Below are 16033 nucleotides of genomic sequence, written 5' to 3'. Positions count from 1 at the left end.
GTAGATGGTCACCTTTATATATGCAATCATGTAAGTGCAGCTACCAAACGTTGAAAAGAATATATTGTGCTCGATTTTACCCATCTTAGGTATATCTTTTGGAAAATAAGATGTAAATAAAATGGACTCAAAGTCAATATCTTATCCCACTTGATTTGACTGAAGTGTATTTTTTATGCTGAGTGTTATAATTTAAGGAACAACAAAATTAGATTTTTTGATGTATCTTATCTAGTAAAATCTCATTAATAGAAGTGATTATCAGAGGGAGTAACAGATTGGTCAGATGGGCTAAAAAATGAGGTTAACTGCCAAAAATAATTTTACTCTTTAGATTGATTTCTTTCTTCTGTAATTGCTTTTGCATCCATTGCCAGCATGGTACAATTTAACACTAGTTATCAAATCCAGCTTGCTCATTTTGCAGACGGAGAAGTCGCCTGGCCTTCTCAGGATTGTAGGATGCAGCCTGGGTTGGATGCCGGGGATGTTGCCTGTCTCACAGCACTCTATCATCAGATGCCAGAGACTTCTGCTCGCCGTGCTCTAACCGTACCTGCAGAGTGGGGCTTTCTGTGCCCAGGCTGTGCCCCACGACACGCAGAGCTCAGCACCTTTTCACTCCCCTTTAAGGAAAGAGAAGATCTATATCTTATTGAGGACTCCTAGGGGAGACAATGAGAGTTTAACAACGGACACCTCCAGCACACAGTAGGACTCCTCCATTACACAGGTCTTGTAGTAGATGCTTTTGGAACTCACTAACTTCAGGTTTTCCTCTCATTCTGGATGTATGGAAATCCTGACTTCCCAGCCTCCTTGCATTCGTTCAGATTGTGTGACTAGTTCCTGCCAAGCAGCTGTGACAGAAGTGATGTGTTCACTGCAGCTTTGAGACCCTCTACGCTTTCTTCCCCAACTACAGCAGTCATGAGAAGGTCTTCGGTTTTGAGGGCAGAAGCAAAAGACGGAATTGGGCTGGATTGCTCAGTAGCCGCTTAAAAGGCAGTGGACCTGGACAGCTGCTCAGATCCATGGGGTGATTTGTGGAAAAAGAAAGCTTCGTGTGTTAAGGCACCTAAGGCACCGAGCTGTGAGGCTTGTGTGCTGTGTCAGCCTCTCTTAGTTCATCCTGCCGGGGCCTGGCTCTGCTGCTGTCCTCCCTCAGAAGCCCGTGCTCTGGGGTTCTGTTTTCTCTGTTCTTTCCTCACTAAGGCCAATAGCCTCAGAGGCTCAAGATTCTTCCTTCCAGGCATCTCCCCTCGCAAATCACATTTCTTTTTCCTTTATTGGCCAGGGCAATTCATCTCCAACCCAGCTAATATCTGCACACACAAAACCATCTCCATGCTTGTCTAAACAAAAGGGACCTCCACTCTCCTCCTTTGAGTGGAATCGTAAAGCAATACAGCATTCTGTAATTGTTCTGTTGGTAATTTTGTGATTATCGTTTACTGAATCAGATTGCAAGTCTCTTGGGAATGAGAGGTTCTTAAGTGGGGGTCCGCAGATGAGCTTCAAGCTCTACGAATCTCTTGAAATGACAGCCTTTTTTCTTTTTTTAAGGAAGATTAGCCCTAAGCTAACATCTGCTGCCAATCCTCTTCTTTTTGCTGAGGAAGGCTGGCCCTGAGCTAACATCTGTGCCCATCTTCCTCCATGTTTTTTATATGTGAGATACCTGCCACAGCATGGCTTGACAAGTGGTGCCATGTCCACACCCGGGATCCAAACTGGTGAACCCTGGGCCACCAAAGCAGAACATGCGCACTTAACCACTGCGCCACTGGGCCAGCCCCAGAAATGATAGCCATTTTTTCATGTCTACACATATGTGCACTTTTCATTAGATTTTCGAAGGCATCCTTGAGTTAAAAAAAAAAAAATTAAGAACCACTGGTATAGGAGCAGTGAAAAGAAGAGAGAACTTTTTGAAAAGAAGGAAGAACTTGCAATGGTACTGATTCCAGCCCTTGCTAGTTGTGATAAAGGTTCTTATCACGGTCCCAGATTGAGCATGGCCAGAAGAACTGGTTACTCACCCTAATTCACAAGAGTCTGAGGCATATTAACCAGAACACAATTAATTAATTTAATTAGAACTATATGTATTAGTTACCTAAGATAATTGCAGGACAAGGCATTGTCCTACTTGCTTATTCTCTCCATTTTAGCAAATTACAAAAGACAGATTACTATCTCATTTTTTGCAGACTAAGGAATCAGTCTTCACAAGAGATACTGCTGTCGGGTGGACTACAGTTCAGGTAGCCTGGAAGATATCCTCTCCCTTGGACCATGTGGACTGGGAGAGCCAGCAGGTCCCTCCCTGACCTTCCTTTCTTCTCTTCCCTTCTTCTTAGCTCTTAGCCTTCTCTTTCTTCTCTACTTGCCAGGCTGGTCAACACTTATTCTGGGGACTTAGTGTAGAGTGTACAGTCAGGCCTTAAAAGGCCTGAATGCCATTTTATTATTTTAAGATAATCTCTGCTCATATCTCATAAGTTGATTTACAATTTATGATTTAATGCTCAGGCATTTATAAGGCTACATGTTGTGGGTGAAGTGAGAGAAACGGGACACAGAAGAAGTCACGCTTGAGAAGGCAGCCAAATACCTTGGCACCAAGGAAATCTGCTTGGTTTCTTTTGTGCAACATATCCAACTTGGCTTCCTCCCAATTTTATTTGGAATTCATCTTCTTTGGTATTGACTTTTGACAGCATATGACCTTGGACATACATGAGTAGCTGAATCTATTGCTACTTCTAAATAATAATCACCTAACTTTGGTAAATGCACTGAAAAGCTCATATCTTTTTATTGAGATCGTATAAATACCATGGATATCTTTAATATGAGCCAATATGAAGATGCTTTTAATTATTGTCATAATTCAAGAGATTCTGCTTTTCATTGAACCTTGAGCAAGAACACTACTTCTAAGCCTCATGCTCCTCATCTGTAAAATGGGGCTAATAATAACAATAATCTCCCAACTTGAGGATGACTTTAGCTGGTTGGCTTTAGAACGTCTTCCATCCTCTCGTTGCAAATCTTTGGGAAAGAGGAGATTGGAGCAACTGTTAGAGTAGACTAGACAGATTTGAGCAATTGGTTTACTTCTCAATTTTTATTACTGAAATTCTTAATCAGCTGAATAAAGCATTTGTACTTGGCATAATGCTAATCTTCATTTATCAGTGTTTATACCTATTAATTCAGTGTATATTACTGAAAAGTAAAAACTTCTCCCTTAATTTATATTTAAATGTCTAGATTTTTAATTCTTTATGACTTGATTATTTGCTATGATAATGGGAGAAAGTGAAGATTATTGAGACCTCATCTACATAGTTTTAAGAGCCAATTTACCAAATATTGCTTTACCGAGTAGATATTTTTTGAAAGAGCTATAAGTTAAAAACTATCTCTGGATTAAAAGAAACCCTGAATAAAGTACTTTGTAGAGTCAGGGCCTGTTTGTAAATTTATCGTTCAACTCTGTGTTGGGCAGCGAGGTCTTCTGTGATCCACAACCTCCTGCCCCCAAAACTGAGTTAAGCAGGCAGTAGGCACAGTTCAGAATTAGTTTCAGGAGCCAGACTGCTGACTTCAAGCTGGACTCCGTGACCTCTTTGCTTTGGGAACTTGGGCAAGTAATTGACCCCGTCTGTGCACCCGTTTCTTCATTTAGAAAATAAGAATAATAACGCCTGCCTCAAAGAGTTGTTACGGTAATCCAGTGAGTTAACAGACATCGAGTCCCGGAGTGCGGTGACTGGCGCCTCACACGGTTAGCTGCTGCCATTATTATTACTATTCCTAGTATTATTATGCTCTATACGCTTATGTGGTATGAGACTATGACTGAGAAAATTTTAGTCCTGTCATTTTATTGGCTTGCCATTTCAGTCATGCCAATTTTAGCTCTGCTGTTTAATTCTCTGTGATGAGGGAAAGTCATGATTTCTCCAGGTTTCAGTCTCAATTTATCAGATGAGGGGAAATCACCTGCTGTAATAACATCTTCACTGGCCTGTTAGGAGGCTCTAGCTAATTGCTCTGCAAATGTGAGGCGTTAGCCGGTGAGGGCTGCGAGACACAGAACCGCCCAGACGTGGGGTGTCTATTTCTGCCTTTTTGACTTCTTTTTGCCTCAGTGAATTAGTCTTCCTAGTGACGATGAGTCATTAAAATTGAAGTTGATCGTCATAGTTAGCATTCCTTGGGTTTTTACTTTGTCTCTGTGTCAAACTTCCTTTTTGCATTTGATAATTTTATAGCTGCCCACTTGCCTAATCTCTCTATTTTTCCCAGTGTGGCAATTAATGTGTGTGTCAACTTGACTGGATCACAGGAGGCCCAGATACCTGGTTGAACATTGTTTCTGGGTGTGTCTGTGAGGGTGTTTGAGGAAGAGTGCAGCATTTGAGTTGGTAGACTGAGGAAAGCAGGTCGACCTCCCCAGTGTCGGAGACTCGAGCAGAACAAAAAGGTAGAAGGGAGGATAGGCTCTCTCTCTGTCTCTGCGTCTCTGTCTCTTCGTGCCTGTCTCTCCTTCTGCCTGATGGCTGAGCCGGGACATCAATCTTCTGCCCTTGGCACTCCTGGTTCTCAGGCCTTCAGACTCGGACTGGAGTCTACACCATCGGCTCTCCTGCTTTCCAACCTTCGAAATATCCCACCAGCTTCCCTGCGTCTCCAGCTTGCAGAAGGCAGACTATGGGACTTCCTACCCTCCAAAATCGTGTGAGCCAATACCTTTTAATATTGCTTCTGTTTCTCTGGAGCACCCTGACTAATATACCAGTTTTTCTCCCTGCAAATTATAGCATAAATTGTAATTCCCAGATATCACATTTGTCATTTTTATAATTTCTCTCCTTAATCTCTAGGACATTGCTTCTCATATTTTAATGTGCATATGAACCATCTGGGAACTCTGTTAAAGTGAAGATTCTCAGTCAGTGGCTCTGCATTTGTAACAAGTTTCCTTTTTTTTAATGAGGCTAATAGGAAATTTAAGATTTTGTGACTCAAATTACATTTCTGTTGGACAACACTTGGGTAGAACTTCCACTACAGGTAGCTGCTCATAGCCCGTCTCCACAATTTAGCTCAATGGTAAGACTCACAGCTCCTTTTTCATCAGGAAACAGGACATGTCTCAAGCTTGGGGAATGTGGCTGGTCATGGGTGGGCCCTGCGGGCAACCAGCTGGCTAACGGCGGCTAACAATGTCTGCCTTCCTAAGGCCTGAACATTCGTCCTTGTGACAGGGCTTATCTTAAGTTTTTTTGAATTCTTTATTACTAAACAAATGACTATGAGTTAGTGTGTCTGATTTTAACATGAAAAATCCTTGATTTAGGCCACAGGATGAAACTGTGCATTCTTTCCGGACGTTAATTTCCTACCTAAAAAAATGAGGGAGGGGCACTTTAAGATTCCTTCAAGATTTAAAATGGTATATTCATTTGCTGTTCAGTGCAGGAAGGTTAAAAATCTAGAATAGGTGATGTTTTAAGTTCCATGGAGGCAGGGCGGGGGGAAAACCATCGAGCCCCCAAATATAGGAAAAAGCAGAACAAGGCAAACATTCTCGACTGGTTAAACTCAGGAGCTGTAAATCTTTGGTAACCAGACGTTTAGCTTTCTTTGTCTGCACTAATGAGAGCATGTTCAGAGAGCCTTATAGTACCCCGTGTCCCCTTTTTATTGCTAAAGTTATAAAACCACACCAAAAGATAACACGAGGATTTGTTTTAGGCCTTAAGTGAGTCAGCAAAACCAATCAAATGGGTCATAAATCAAGGGCTCTGAGTTAGTTGCACTTTTCTCGCGAATTCTGAGCCACACCCAGAGGAGAATAGCAGAATTGAGGCTTGTTTTTCCTATTCCAAGTTCAAAGGCAGTCCTGTTTACTTTAAAAATTCCCATCTCAGAATTAGAAATGTTTGCTTTTCAAGAGAGAAATCATGTAGACACAAGATTTTTAAAAATTGTCTAATATAAAATAATTAAGATATAAGTAACAATTCCAGAGTACAATGAGTGAGAATAATTCTTACGCAATTTTTGGAGAATAGCTTTGCTCAATGTAATTACTGACCTAAAAGCTTTATGTTGCTCTGACCAGATATGTCAACACACTTTTCATCTCTTTGGGGTTTAGGAAAATATTAACCTCTTCCGATAAATTTTTCTCTTGGTTTTGAAAATTATTTGTCATAATACAACCTAACGTCTTTGGAGTAATTTGTTCAGTTATAGCCATGTCCTCTGGCAGAAGAGTTGCTAATAAAACCTCGGAAAAATAAATGTCCTGGAAGCCCATCTTCCTTGAATCCCCATTAATTTCGGCCTTTATTTCTATGCTCATTCACACATATGTTTGTAATTGTTAAGCCCTTACCTTAATAGGCACAGGTCATTTTAATATCAGCTCATTAAACAGAGAATGAGAAAAGCAAAGGCAATTAAGTTTTTGGATAACTTTTAAAACCTTGAACTTATTTTAAATATCAACCTGACATTTTATACTTTAGGGTTTGGCCTCGAACGCAGTGTAGACCAGATGGCGAAAGGGTCCAATAGACGATGACGAATTCTTAGTGAGTCTTAGCGGAGCACCCAACTGTGACAGGATAGTTACTTAACCCGTTTATCGAATATTCAAGTTCTCTTCTGTGGTCATTTAATAAAGACCTTTGTTAGTTTCAAAAAATTTTATATGATAATTTATCTGTTAAATTTGTTGAAAGAAAGAAATTTGTCTCAAATGTTAAAACACGTATTTAATAATATCAAATTATTACATAGTTTGGAAATAGGCTTAACCTGTCTGTAGAAGGAGCTTAATTTCAGTAGACTAATTATTCACGTTCATAGCATCATTCTCTCTCCTTTATTTTAGATAAACCACTCTGGCATGCATTTCTTTGCCTACTTAAAAGTATAGGACCAGTCCACTTCTACAGTATTTTTCTTTTTGTTTGTTTTCCTCATAAGAAGGAGCAAACTTTCCTCTTAGGGAGGATCCACTGCCAAATGGAAAAGATCTAGTCTAAGAATAAATGTAAACCTTTTAGGAAGAATAATCATGACACCAAAGTTATTACAGTAACAGTTTATTCAGAAAAGTGCATTTGTGTTTGAAGATGGTTACAAATGGCAATGGAAATACTGAGAGAAAAGGACAACACATGTTTTGAGGAAGAATTGCCATTTCCTTTGCTAAGGACTTGGCCGTGCTATAGGCATTATTTCTTTAAAAGGTTAAGTTAAATTTCTTTATGTGTGGTGGTATGCCCTCTCCTGGGCCAGAGTAATATACAAAAGATCCATTTGACTTGCAAAAAGAAACTCAGCTCCAAAAGAATAAAGTGTCTTTTAAGTTAACCCAGTAATAAAATCTTAATATGTATTCATGAATGTGATAACTTCCCACAGGTTGTAGTCCTTTTTCAAATATTTGAGGAGTTCTTAGGTGTGGTGGTTCCATTAATTTCCTTCTTACCTCCTTTACCCCTCTCTATTGCAAAATAAACACAGCTTGCCACTTGACATTTTCCTTGACCTCTCTTTTTAAAATATTTTAGAATTAACTCATAGGCAATGAACAGAATTCTCCTCTTTGCACATATTTTTCCACTAGAATTTTCTTTATTAGGCACATAATATGAATTTGTTAAAGAAGAAAAATAGAGAATATAAATAAACAAACTATTAAATATTACTTGTAATCCCATTACAATGATATAATCGCTATTAATATTTGTGAGACTCATTCTCCAGACATTTTTGATGCATATATATATATATATATATATATATATATATATATATAGTCATATACTAACCTAAAAGAGTATTTATCTGAATACAGTAGGGTATAGAATACATACTTTTGGAAGCTTTTTTTAACTGAATACATGAAGAAAATATTTGTGTTTAGCATTTTAAAAGCTTTTTATTGCTGTTTAATCATTGTAATGCTCTGTGTCACTTTTGCTCAGTTAGACAGTAACCTCTTTCGGGACAATGGCTGTGCTGAATTAATTTGGAATTTCTATTGTTAAAATATATGTACAAAAACATATACTCAATAGTTTGGAACAATATATTTTGACAACGAGTTGTGTCTTTGCAAAGTATGTCCTAAAGGAGAAAAGGAAAACAACTAAACTCGATCCTCTCAATGTGTGATTAAGTGTGAACTCAGCAAAATGAATCTAAGCCATGGATAATATCAAGATTTCAGCTATAACCATGATTAGAGTAAGGGACGTTGGCGTACAAAGTCATTGTATAGATATGGAAAAATAAGTATTTGAGATTAAATAGGTAGATTCAAGGAAATTTTATGATTGTTACTTCTTTCTAGTTCTGTGATTCCTGTCTCTCTCTGCACAGCGTTGGAGTGTATAGAAATCTTCCGGGATGATTTCTCAACTCATGAGCCCTCTCTTTGGTATGAGTTAAGAGAGATCCATTACTGGTATGAAAGTTAGGTCCAAAATGTATTACTCAAAAATACTGAAAGTGTATTTCTTCCGAGTAACAGTAATGAGTAGTTTGGGAAAGCAGCTCTACTCCACCTAGTTGCTTCGAAATCCAGGCTGCAGAATTCTGCCAACTTAAAAATATGGCTTCCAAGGTCATCCTATTCCAGTCAGCCCTAAAAGGGGGGCAACAAGAATGAATTTTATTAGGGCCTGTTCCTGGAATTGGCACACATCATCCTCAGTCACATTCTATGATGGAAACAGTCACTTTGCTCTACGTAACTGTACGACTGACTGAGACACGTAGTCCAGCGGAGTTCCCAGAGGAGAATGCAGGTTTGGGTGCACTCCTGGCAATCTGTGCTGTAGCTCTTTTCTGAGAATTGCCCTGCCTTTCCAGGGAGGAGATGCCCCTTTGTATTATGTTAGCAACATACAGCCCTCCTCCCCACCCCTTCTCATTTATCAGTGTTGAATACTTGACTTGTCACAAGCTGAGCCAATCAGATTCAGACACATTCCAGGGAATTAGAAAGCAGAATTCAGGGATAATTTCCACATGTAGCTGAAACTATAGCCATTAAACCCATGAGGTTCCAGGAAAGAGAGGGGTAGGGTGTGGGATGGGAATGAAGAAAAAGAATGCAAAAAGGACATGAGACAGAGACTGGATTTCTGCTGACTTCCAGTTACTGATCTTAGTCCCTTCCAAAAGTCTGACTAGTTAATCTGTTTCATGAGATGAACTGGTATCCTGTTCATTAATTCTCATATTTCAATTAAGTTGACTCAAGTTTATTTCTGTTACTTTAAACTAGATTTTTAACTAACAGAGAGTATGTTGGTGAAAAAGCTTCTACTGAATGGGAAAGAGTTAGACAAGACCATTATCAATCCTGCTCTCATGTGTGTTAAGTGTCTGCCTTTCAGAAAGTGATACCTGCCGGAGCTTCCCCCATCTGCAAAATGCGAACGATAAGACACAACTTGTAGCGTCCTCACGGGTTTTTAACAAAGAAAGCACAGAGTGCAGTGCCAGACGTGCAGTGTATGCTCAGTAACTGACAGTTCTGATGATGATAATGAGGATGACGATGACGTTTACAGATAACAAACGGCACTTATTTTCTGCGATATTTCTTTCAGTGGAACCAGTGGTCCACAGCTGTCCATGAGGTTGTATTTTCTCAGATTTCCAGGTAAGACCGAAACCAAGTGAAATGCGATACGTCTAATTAAGGAAGCTGAACCTTTGTGCTAACTTCTGTAAGCTGTCTATAGCTAAAGGTCACGTAAAGACAAGAAAAAATTTTAGAAAAACTCATCTTAAATCAAATAGTGCCAATTATGTGAGGGGAAAAGTATTTTATCATTTTCCCAGATTTTTTTTGGCTAACAATGTTTTAAATCCACTTGCCAGAATATAATTATATCCATAAATCCACATTGCTACAATCTGCCTTAAAAAAAAAAAAAAACCAAACTAAAAATCAGAAAACTAAAAGATTTGAAAATATGCCTGTCACTCCTCGGAAAGGTAAAAATGTCAGATACAATTTCAACTGTCTTAATCTAACTCCACCTAATCAACTCACTGAATTAACCATCACTCTCCATGGCAGATGCAATTGAAGTGTACTTAATTTAATTCCACTTAACCAAGTCACTGAATTAACCATCATTCTTCATTCCCACTATAGTGCACATTGATAGATGCCTACCTAATCTTGCATGATCATAGCTAGAGGGTACTTTCTAACACATGCATAAAATAAATGCTTTTAAATGAAGAATAATAAATGATTGGAATGATGGTGAAAATTCTAGAAGAGTGTTTTAAACACACACACACACACAGACACACACACACTTTAAAATAGACCAAAAATGGCAATGTCAATGGTGCTGTAATGAGTGTGGTATCTGCAATAAGATGACTGAATTTTAATCAGCAAAGTGAGGTTCAAACAAAGCCCTTGGTGATGAGTCAAAATGTTGTTCAATGACTGTACATTAATGTATTAAAAGATATATCTTTTAAAATGATAACCCCCTTTAACTTTTTTAATTAGCTAATTGCCTATTCCAATCATGTTGAATGAGAGGGGAATTACTGTCCTGTTACTTGATGCTTTTTGTACCAGATTCTTTTTCAGTTCATAGAATATTTACTGATAACACCTAGACTCTTGAGGAAATTGTGGTCATTCTTTCCTTCCAACTTAGACAAGCCATGCCATTGGAAGGACTACCAATTGCTCCAAGAATGCTATAGTGTGTCTAAATACCAGAAAAATAGAGTGCAGTTGCAAGAGAGACTCTAAAATTACACATGGTAGTTGGCAAAAGCAGATGCATAGGAGATATGGGAAGTAGCCATAGATATCTTGAACCTGTGTACTTATAGTTTCTAGGGAGGTAGCAAAGGTAACAATGAATTTGATAAAAAAGTAAATAATGATAAAAGTGCCAATTCATAATACCCCAAGTTAGAAGACTTTCCCAGTGTTGATATACAAAACCCAGAGGCAAAATTCTTATTTTATTAAAATAGTTCTTTATGACAAAAAAAGCAAAGTCAAAAAGACCAAAAGCAGAAAAATAATGTTGCCAACTCATCACAATGACCTAAAATGAAAATCAATTTGAAAATGACACCAATCCAACAGAAAATGAACAAAGAGTACAAATATAGATGTGAACATAAAATTTACAGAAAAAGAGTTATGAATGGTCCTTATACATACATGAAATTTACAGAGAAAGAGTTATGAATGGTCCTTATACATACATGAAATTGACAGAGAAAGAGTTACGAGTGGTCCTTGTACATACATGAAGTCTTCACCTTCACTTAGAGTATGAGAATTGCAAATTAAACCAAAACTGCTATGCTGTGGTTTATCTCTGTAAGACTGGCAGAGATCAAAAGTTTGACAGCAGATACTCTTGTGAGGGTGAAGAGGAACAGGCAGTGTCATGCATTGCTGGGGGGAAGGTAATGTAGCACAACCTCTAAGGAGAACAATTTGGCGGTATCTGTCACAGTGCCAAAGTCTGGAACCCTTTGTCTCTGTGACTCCAAAACGTTTTACTAATACATTCCTCTTCTGTCGTATGACTGGTATAGCATTGTTTATAGACGATGGAAACAAAAGCTATATGGCTACATAGATGATGTTATGTACATAGAATTGAATATCATGGGGCCATATATAAAGCAACTTTCGTTTCCCTCAATATGGTACACCAGGGAGCCAGGAAAATCCTTTCATTGTAAAGCAACTAAACATAATGCATTAATATTAAAAAATTTCAGATACTTGGCTAAGTTTGCCAGAAAGTAAGGAAACTCCGTAGAAGCCAAAATGAAGCTAAAGCACATATCAGAGGTTAGCAGGTACGGAAATGAGTGGTTGCCTAAAGAACTCGCTGTTCCTCAATGACATGGAACCTCACTGTTAAGAACTACGTAAGACAGGAGCAAAGGCCAGACTTGTGCATTGTGGGGAGTTGAATCAGAGACTCCCTCATAAAAATGGGACCCCGAGGGGCTTGCCCGGTGGTGCAGCTGTTAAGTTCGCACGTTCCAATTCTCGGCTGCCCGGGGTTCGCCGGTTCGGATCTTGGGTGCAGACATGGCACTGCTTGGCACGCCATGCTGTGGTAGGCGTCCCACATATAAAGTAGAGGAAGATGGGCACAATGTTAGCTCAGGCCAGTCTTCCTCAGCAAAATGAGGAGGACTGGCAGTAGTTAGCTCAGGGCTAATCTTCCTCAAAAAAAAAAAAAAAGGACCCCAAAAGGTCACAGCCTTAATAAAAAGGTTACTGGGTTGGGTGAGCTGTGGGGGAGATTGTGCAAACCTAGACAATATGTCTATATTGTCCATGGTTGTGAATCACAGAATAAAGCATCCTCTTAGAAAATGGAATCACAAGTTAGCTCTCACTCAGGTGGGTGACCCAAATTCAAACTAGCCATGAGATCTGAAATACCTCAAGCAAAGTATTTATTTTAATGTAGCTGTGAGTTGATATTGTACCTTGGCGATGGGAAGAGAAAAACACAGGAGGAGTCTCCTCTTGAGGGTAACTTATGAGCAAGTTAGATATATCCCAGGAATAAAAAGTTGGTTAAAATCACTCCATTAATGCATTAAAGAAGAAAAACAATGCGATCATCTAACCAATTACCTCAATGCAGAAAAACATTCAATGACATTTAAAATCAATTCTTGTTAAAAATTTATAGGAAACTAAAAATAAAAGAAGATTTTAAAAATCTGATTTGAGGTACCTAATCAAATCCATAGCAACCTCAAATTTGATGGTAAAACCTTAAAAGCATTCCCTCTGACATCAGGAAAAAGGAAAGAATGCCCACTCTATCACTTATATTCAACATACACCTTAGTGCCCAAGCCAGTAAAATAAGATAAACGAAAGGACACATTATTTAGAAAGGAAGAAAAAAACCTAACATTTTTTTTAGACAATGTACTGCCAACAAAGAAAATCTATATAATCGTCTAATGTCATTTGAATTACTGAGAGAAGTTAAAGAGGTTACATTAGAAGGTATCAGAATGCAAATGTCAATTGCCTTTCTGAACACCAAGTGTTCAATTTTAAAAAGAATAGAACTTAAAATAGTAAAAAAAAAAAAAAAAACAACCCACAAAAAACAAACTCACAGAATCCAGAAATAAATAAAACAAAAATATGAGAAATTTTATGGAGAAAATCATCAATTTTTTACTAAAAACTGTTGAAGGAAATTAAACCTAAATAAATAAATAGATAGATCATGTTTGTGTATGGGTTACTTAATCTTGTAAAAGTATCAATTAAATTATGGAAGTGAAGAAGGCCAAAGATAGCCATAACACACTGTGAGAAGAATAAAGTGGGAGGCTTTTCTTTAATAGATGTCAGCATAATTTTTATTAAGCAATAAAAACTAAGACATGCAAGGAATAGATAAACCACTGGAGGAGAAAAGAAAGCCCCCAAACGGACTTACACAATTACGGACGCTTGATATATGGCAGAAGCACATGGCAAATCACTGGGGATGGGATGAACTTTTTAATAAATAGCACTCACACAATTAGGGATCCAAATAGAAAAGAATGAAATTTGATCCCTACCTCAAACCATAAACAAAAATCAATTCCAGATGGAATGTGAAAGGCAATTTTAAATGCCAGTATAGGACAGTTAATTTAAAACCTCAAGGTAAGCAAGGATTTTCAAAAATGAAATACAAAACAAGAACTAAATATAAGCAAAAAGACTGACAAATTCTTCTACATTGAAATAAAAAACTTCTATATATAAAAAGAGGTCACAATGAAAATGAAAAGGTAAGCTACTGAGTGGGAGAAGATATTTATGACACATAAATGCAAAGAATTCGTATCTACACTATTCACACAATTCCTAAATTCCTTAGTAAAAAGATATCTCAATAAAAAAGGCATCTCACAAAAGAGGAAATACAAATAATGAATAAAAATGTGAAGTACTGATAAAAAGAGACATAAAAATGGAAACTACAATGATGTGTCATTACATGCCCACCAGATTGGTTGGAAAAAAGAAAGAAAGACAAGAAGTGGTAGAGATTTGGAGCAATGGGAACTGTGATAGACTGCAGGTGGAGGTATAATTTTAATGCAACCATTTTGGAAAACAATTGGCCATTATCTAAATGAAATGAATGATGCATACGGTATGATTCCATTTTTATAACATTTATAAGAGACACAACTAAGCTCTACTGATTAGAAATACATATTTGAGTGAGAAAACAACAAGCAGTAGAAAGAAAATTATTAAAAGTCAGGACAATGGTTACCTCTTGGAGGATAAATGATGAAAGACTGGGAGTGGACATGAGGGAGCTTCTGGAATGCTGAGAATGTTTTGAATTTTACCTGAATTGTAGTTACACAAGAGTCTGCTTTATAATTATTCTTTAAATTGTGCCTACATGTTTTATACTCTCTTCTGTGGCTATATTGCGTGAACACATATTTCCAGGAAGAGGAAAAAAACAATGGCCAACAAACCTCTGAAAGATTCCCAGCCTAATTTGAAATAATAGGAAAGAAAATTAAATGAGATGCAGTTTCACACTCACAGATTTGCAGAAACTAAAAAGTATTGCGAGAATGTAGAAAAGTGGTGGTGGCAGCGTAAATCGACATATGCATTTTGGAAAACAATTCGGTATCATCCAGTAAAGTTGGTGGTGCTCATATCCCATGACTCAACAATTCCACTATTAGATACATTTTGTAGAGAGACTACCTCATGTGCAGGAGACATATATCAGAGAGTTAATGGCACTGTTATTTATAGCAGGAAAAAACTGGAAACAATTCATGTCTTACAATAGGAGCGTGGATAATCCTATGTGATGATGAAACTCAGGGAACTATTATTAGGTACATTAGCATAGATGAATCACACACTTGACGTAAAAAGTCTGTTATAGAGAAATACATGTAGTATGATTTCTCTTTTCATTATTGCTCAAACACATATAACAGGAAAATAAGTAATCATATAAATACATCTGTGATAAAAACATTCAAGAAAGGTAATAGAATGTTAAATATAAAACTTAATTTAAAAATAATTCTGGATGATGAAAAAGAGGAAATTTGATTAGAGAGTGATGCACATGGGTTTTAAGTTTATTGGTAATGTTCTATGTCATCCGTAAGGTAGTATATAAGTGGTCATTTTATTATTATTCTGTGTACCTTTCATAAACTATACGGATGCGTATGCTATATGTGTACACACATGTATGCGCCACTTATGTACATGTGACACAATCCCCAGTTTAAAAGAGTTAATAGGAAAGGAAAAAATAGAGAGTGGGGTAACCACTTATATATTTAAATGGAATAACCTTCAAGATAAATTAAGTGGATATATGTATAGGATGGTATGACTAGTGTGAACAAAAGGGTAAAATGAGAATAAATAAACATTTTGCTTATTTGTGTATGGAATATCTGTAGGAAGTTAGACAAGAGACCGATAGCTGGGTCCCCACCCAGAAGAACTAGGTATTTGAATGACACTTACGTGGGAGGGAGAATTTTCATTGAACGCCCTTCTGTAACTTTAGACTCTTGTACCAAGCAAATACGTTAGAATTATTACAGCAGCTACAATTAAAAATTTTTTTAAAAATTTTCTGGTTAAAATTGGTCCTATGATATATTTAAACGGGTGGGACAGAAGGAGAATCTGACTATATTCTACTAACAAAGCACTGAGGCAGTCTCTCCCTGGCCTTCCTGCCTGGAGGGCAGGGCACAAGGGATGGGTATATTCTTTTCTTGCCACCAAGGACGAGGCACAGGGGAAGGCATGCGGTGGTTATTATTTTTACAAATTGCAAATGATAAGCACGAAATAGTAGAGTGGGACAGAATGCAGTTAACGTCAAGCCAGAGAATTACACCAAATGTCAAATTCTCACAGACATTCTCATTAACA

At 37.7% G+C, this 16033-nt stretch overlaps 1 long non-coding RNA gene across 4 annotated transcripts in view; it reads right to left on the bottom strand.

Moving 5' to 3' along the window:
- LOC102147441 (uncharacterized) overlaps positions 1–16033 on the bottom strand; it is a 48513-nt gene that overhangs the window by 12253 nt on the left and 20227 nt on the right. For 2 of the 4 annotated variants that reach the window (XR_011427412.1, XR_288607.4), the window contains one exon: positions 7649–8683. The exons of the other annotated variants lie outside the window; for them this stretch is intronic. This is a non-coding gene — a long non-coding RNA (uncharacterized lncRNA). Of the gene's footprint in view, positions 1–7648; positions 8684–16033 lie in introns of those variants that run through there. 4 annotated transcript variants of the gene reach the window in all.

The sequence above is a fragment of the Equus caballus genome, chromosome 16, assembly GCF_041296265.1.
Source record: "Equus caballus isolate H_3958 breed thoroughbred chromosome 16, TB-T2T, whole genome shotgun sequence".
In the NCBI taxonomy this organism is placed as follows: domain Eukaryota; kingdom Metazoa; phylum Chordata; class Mammalia; order Perissodactyla; family Equidae; genus Equus; species Equus caballus.
Note: the sequence above shows the minus strand (reverse complement) of the source record. Positions and strands in the feature narration are given on the sequence as shown.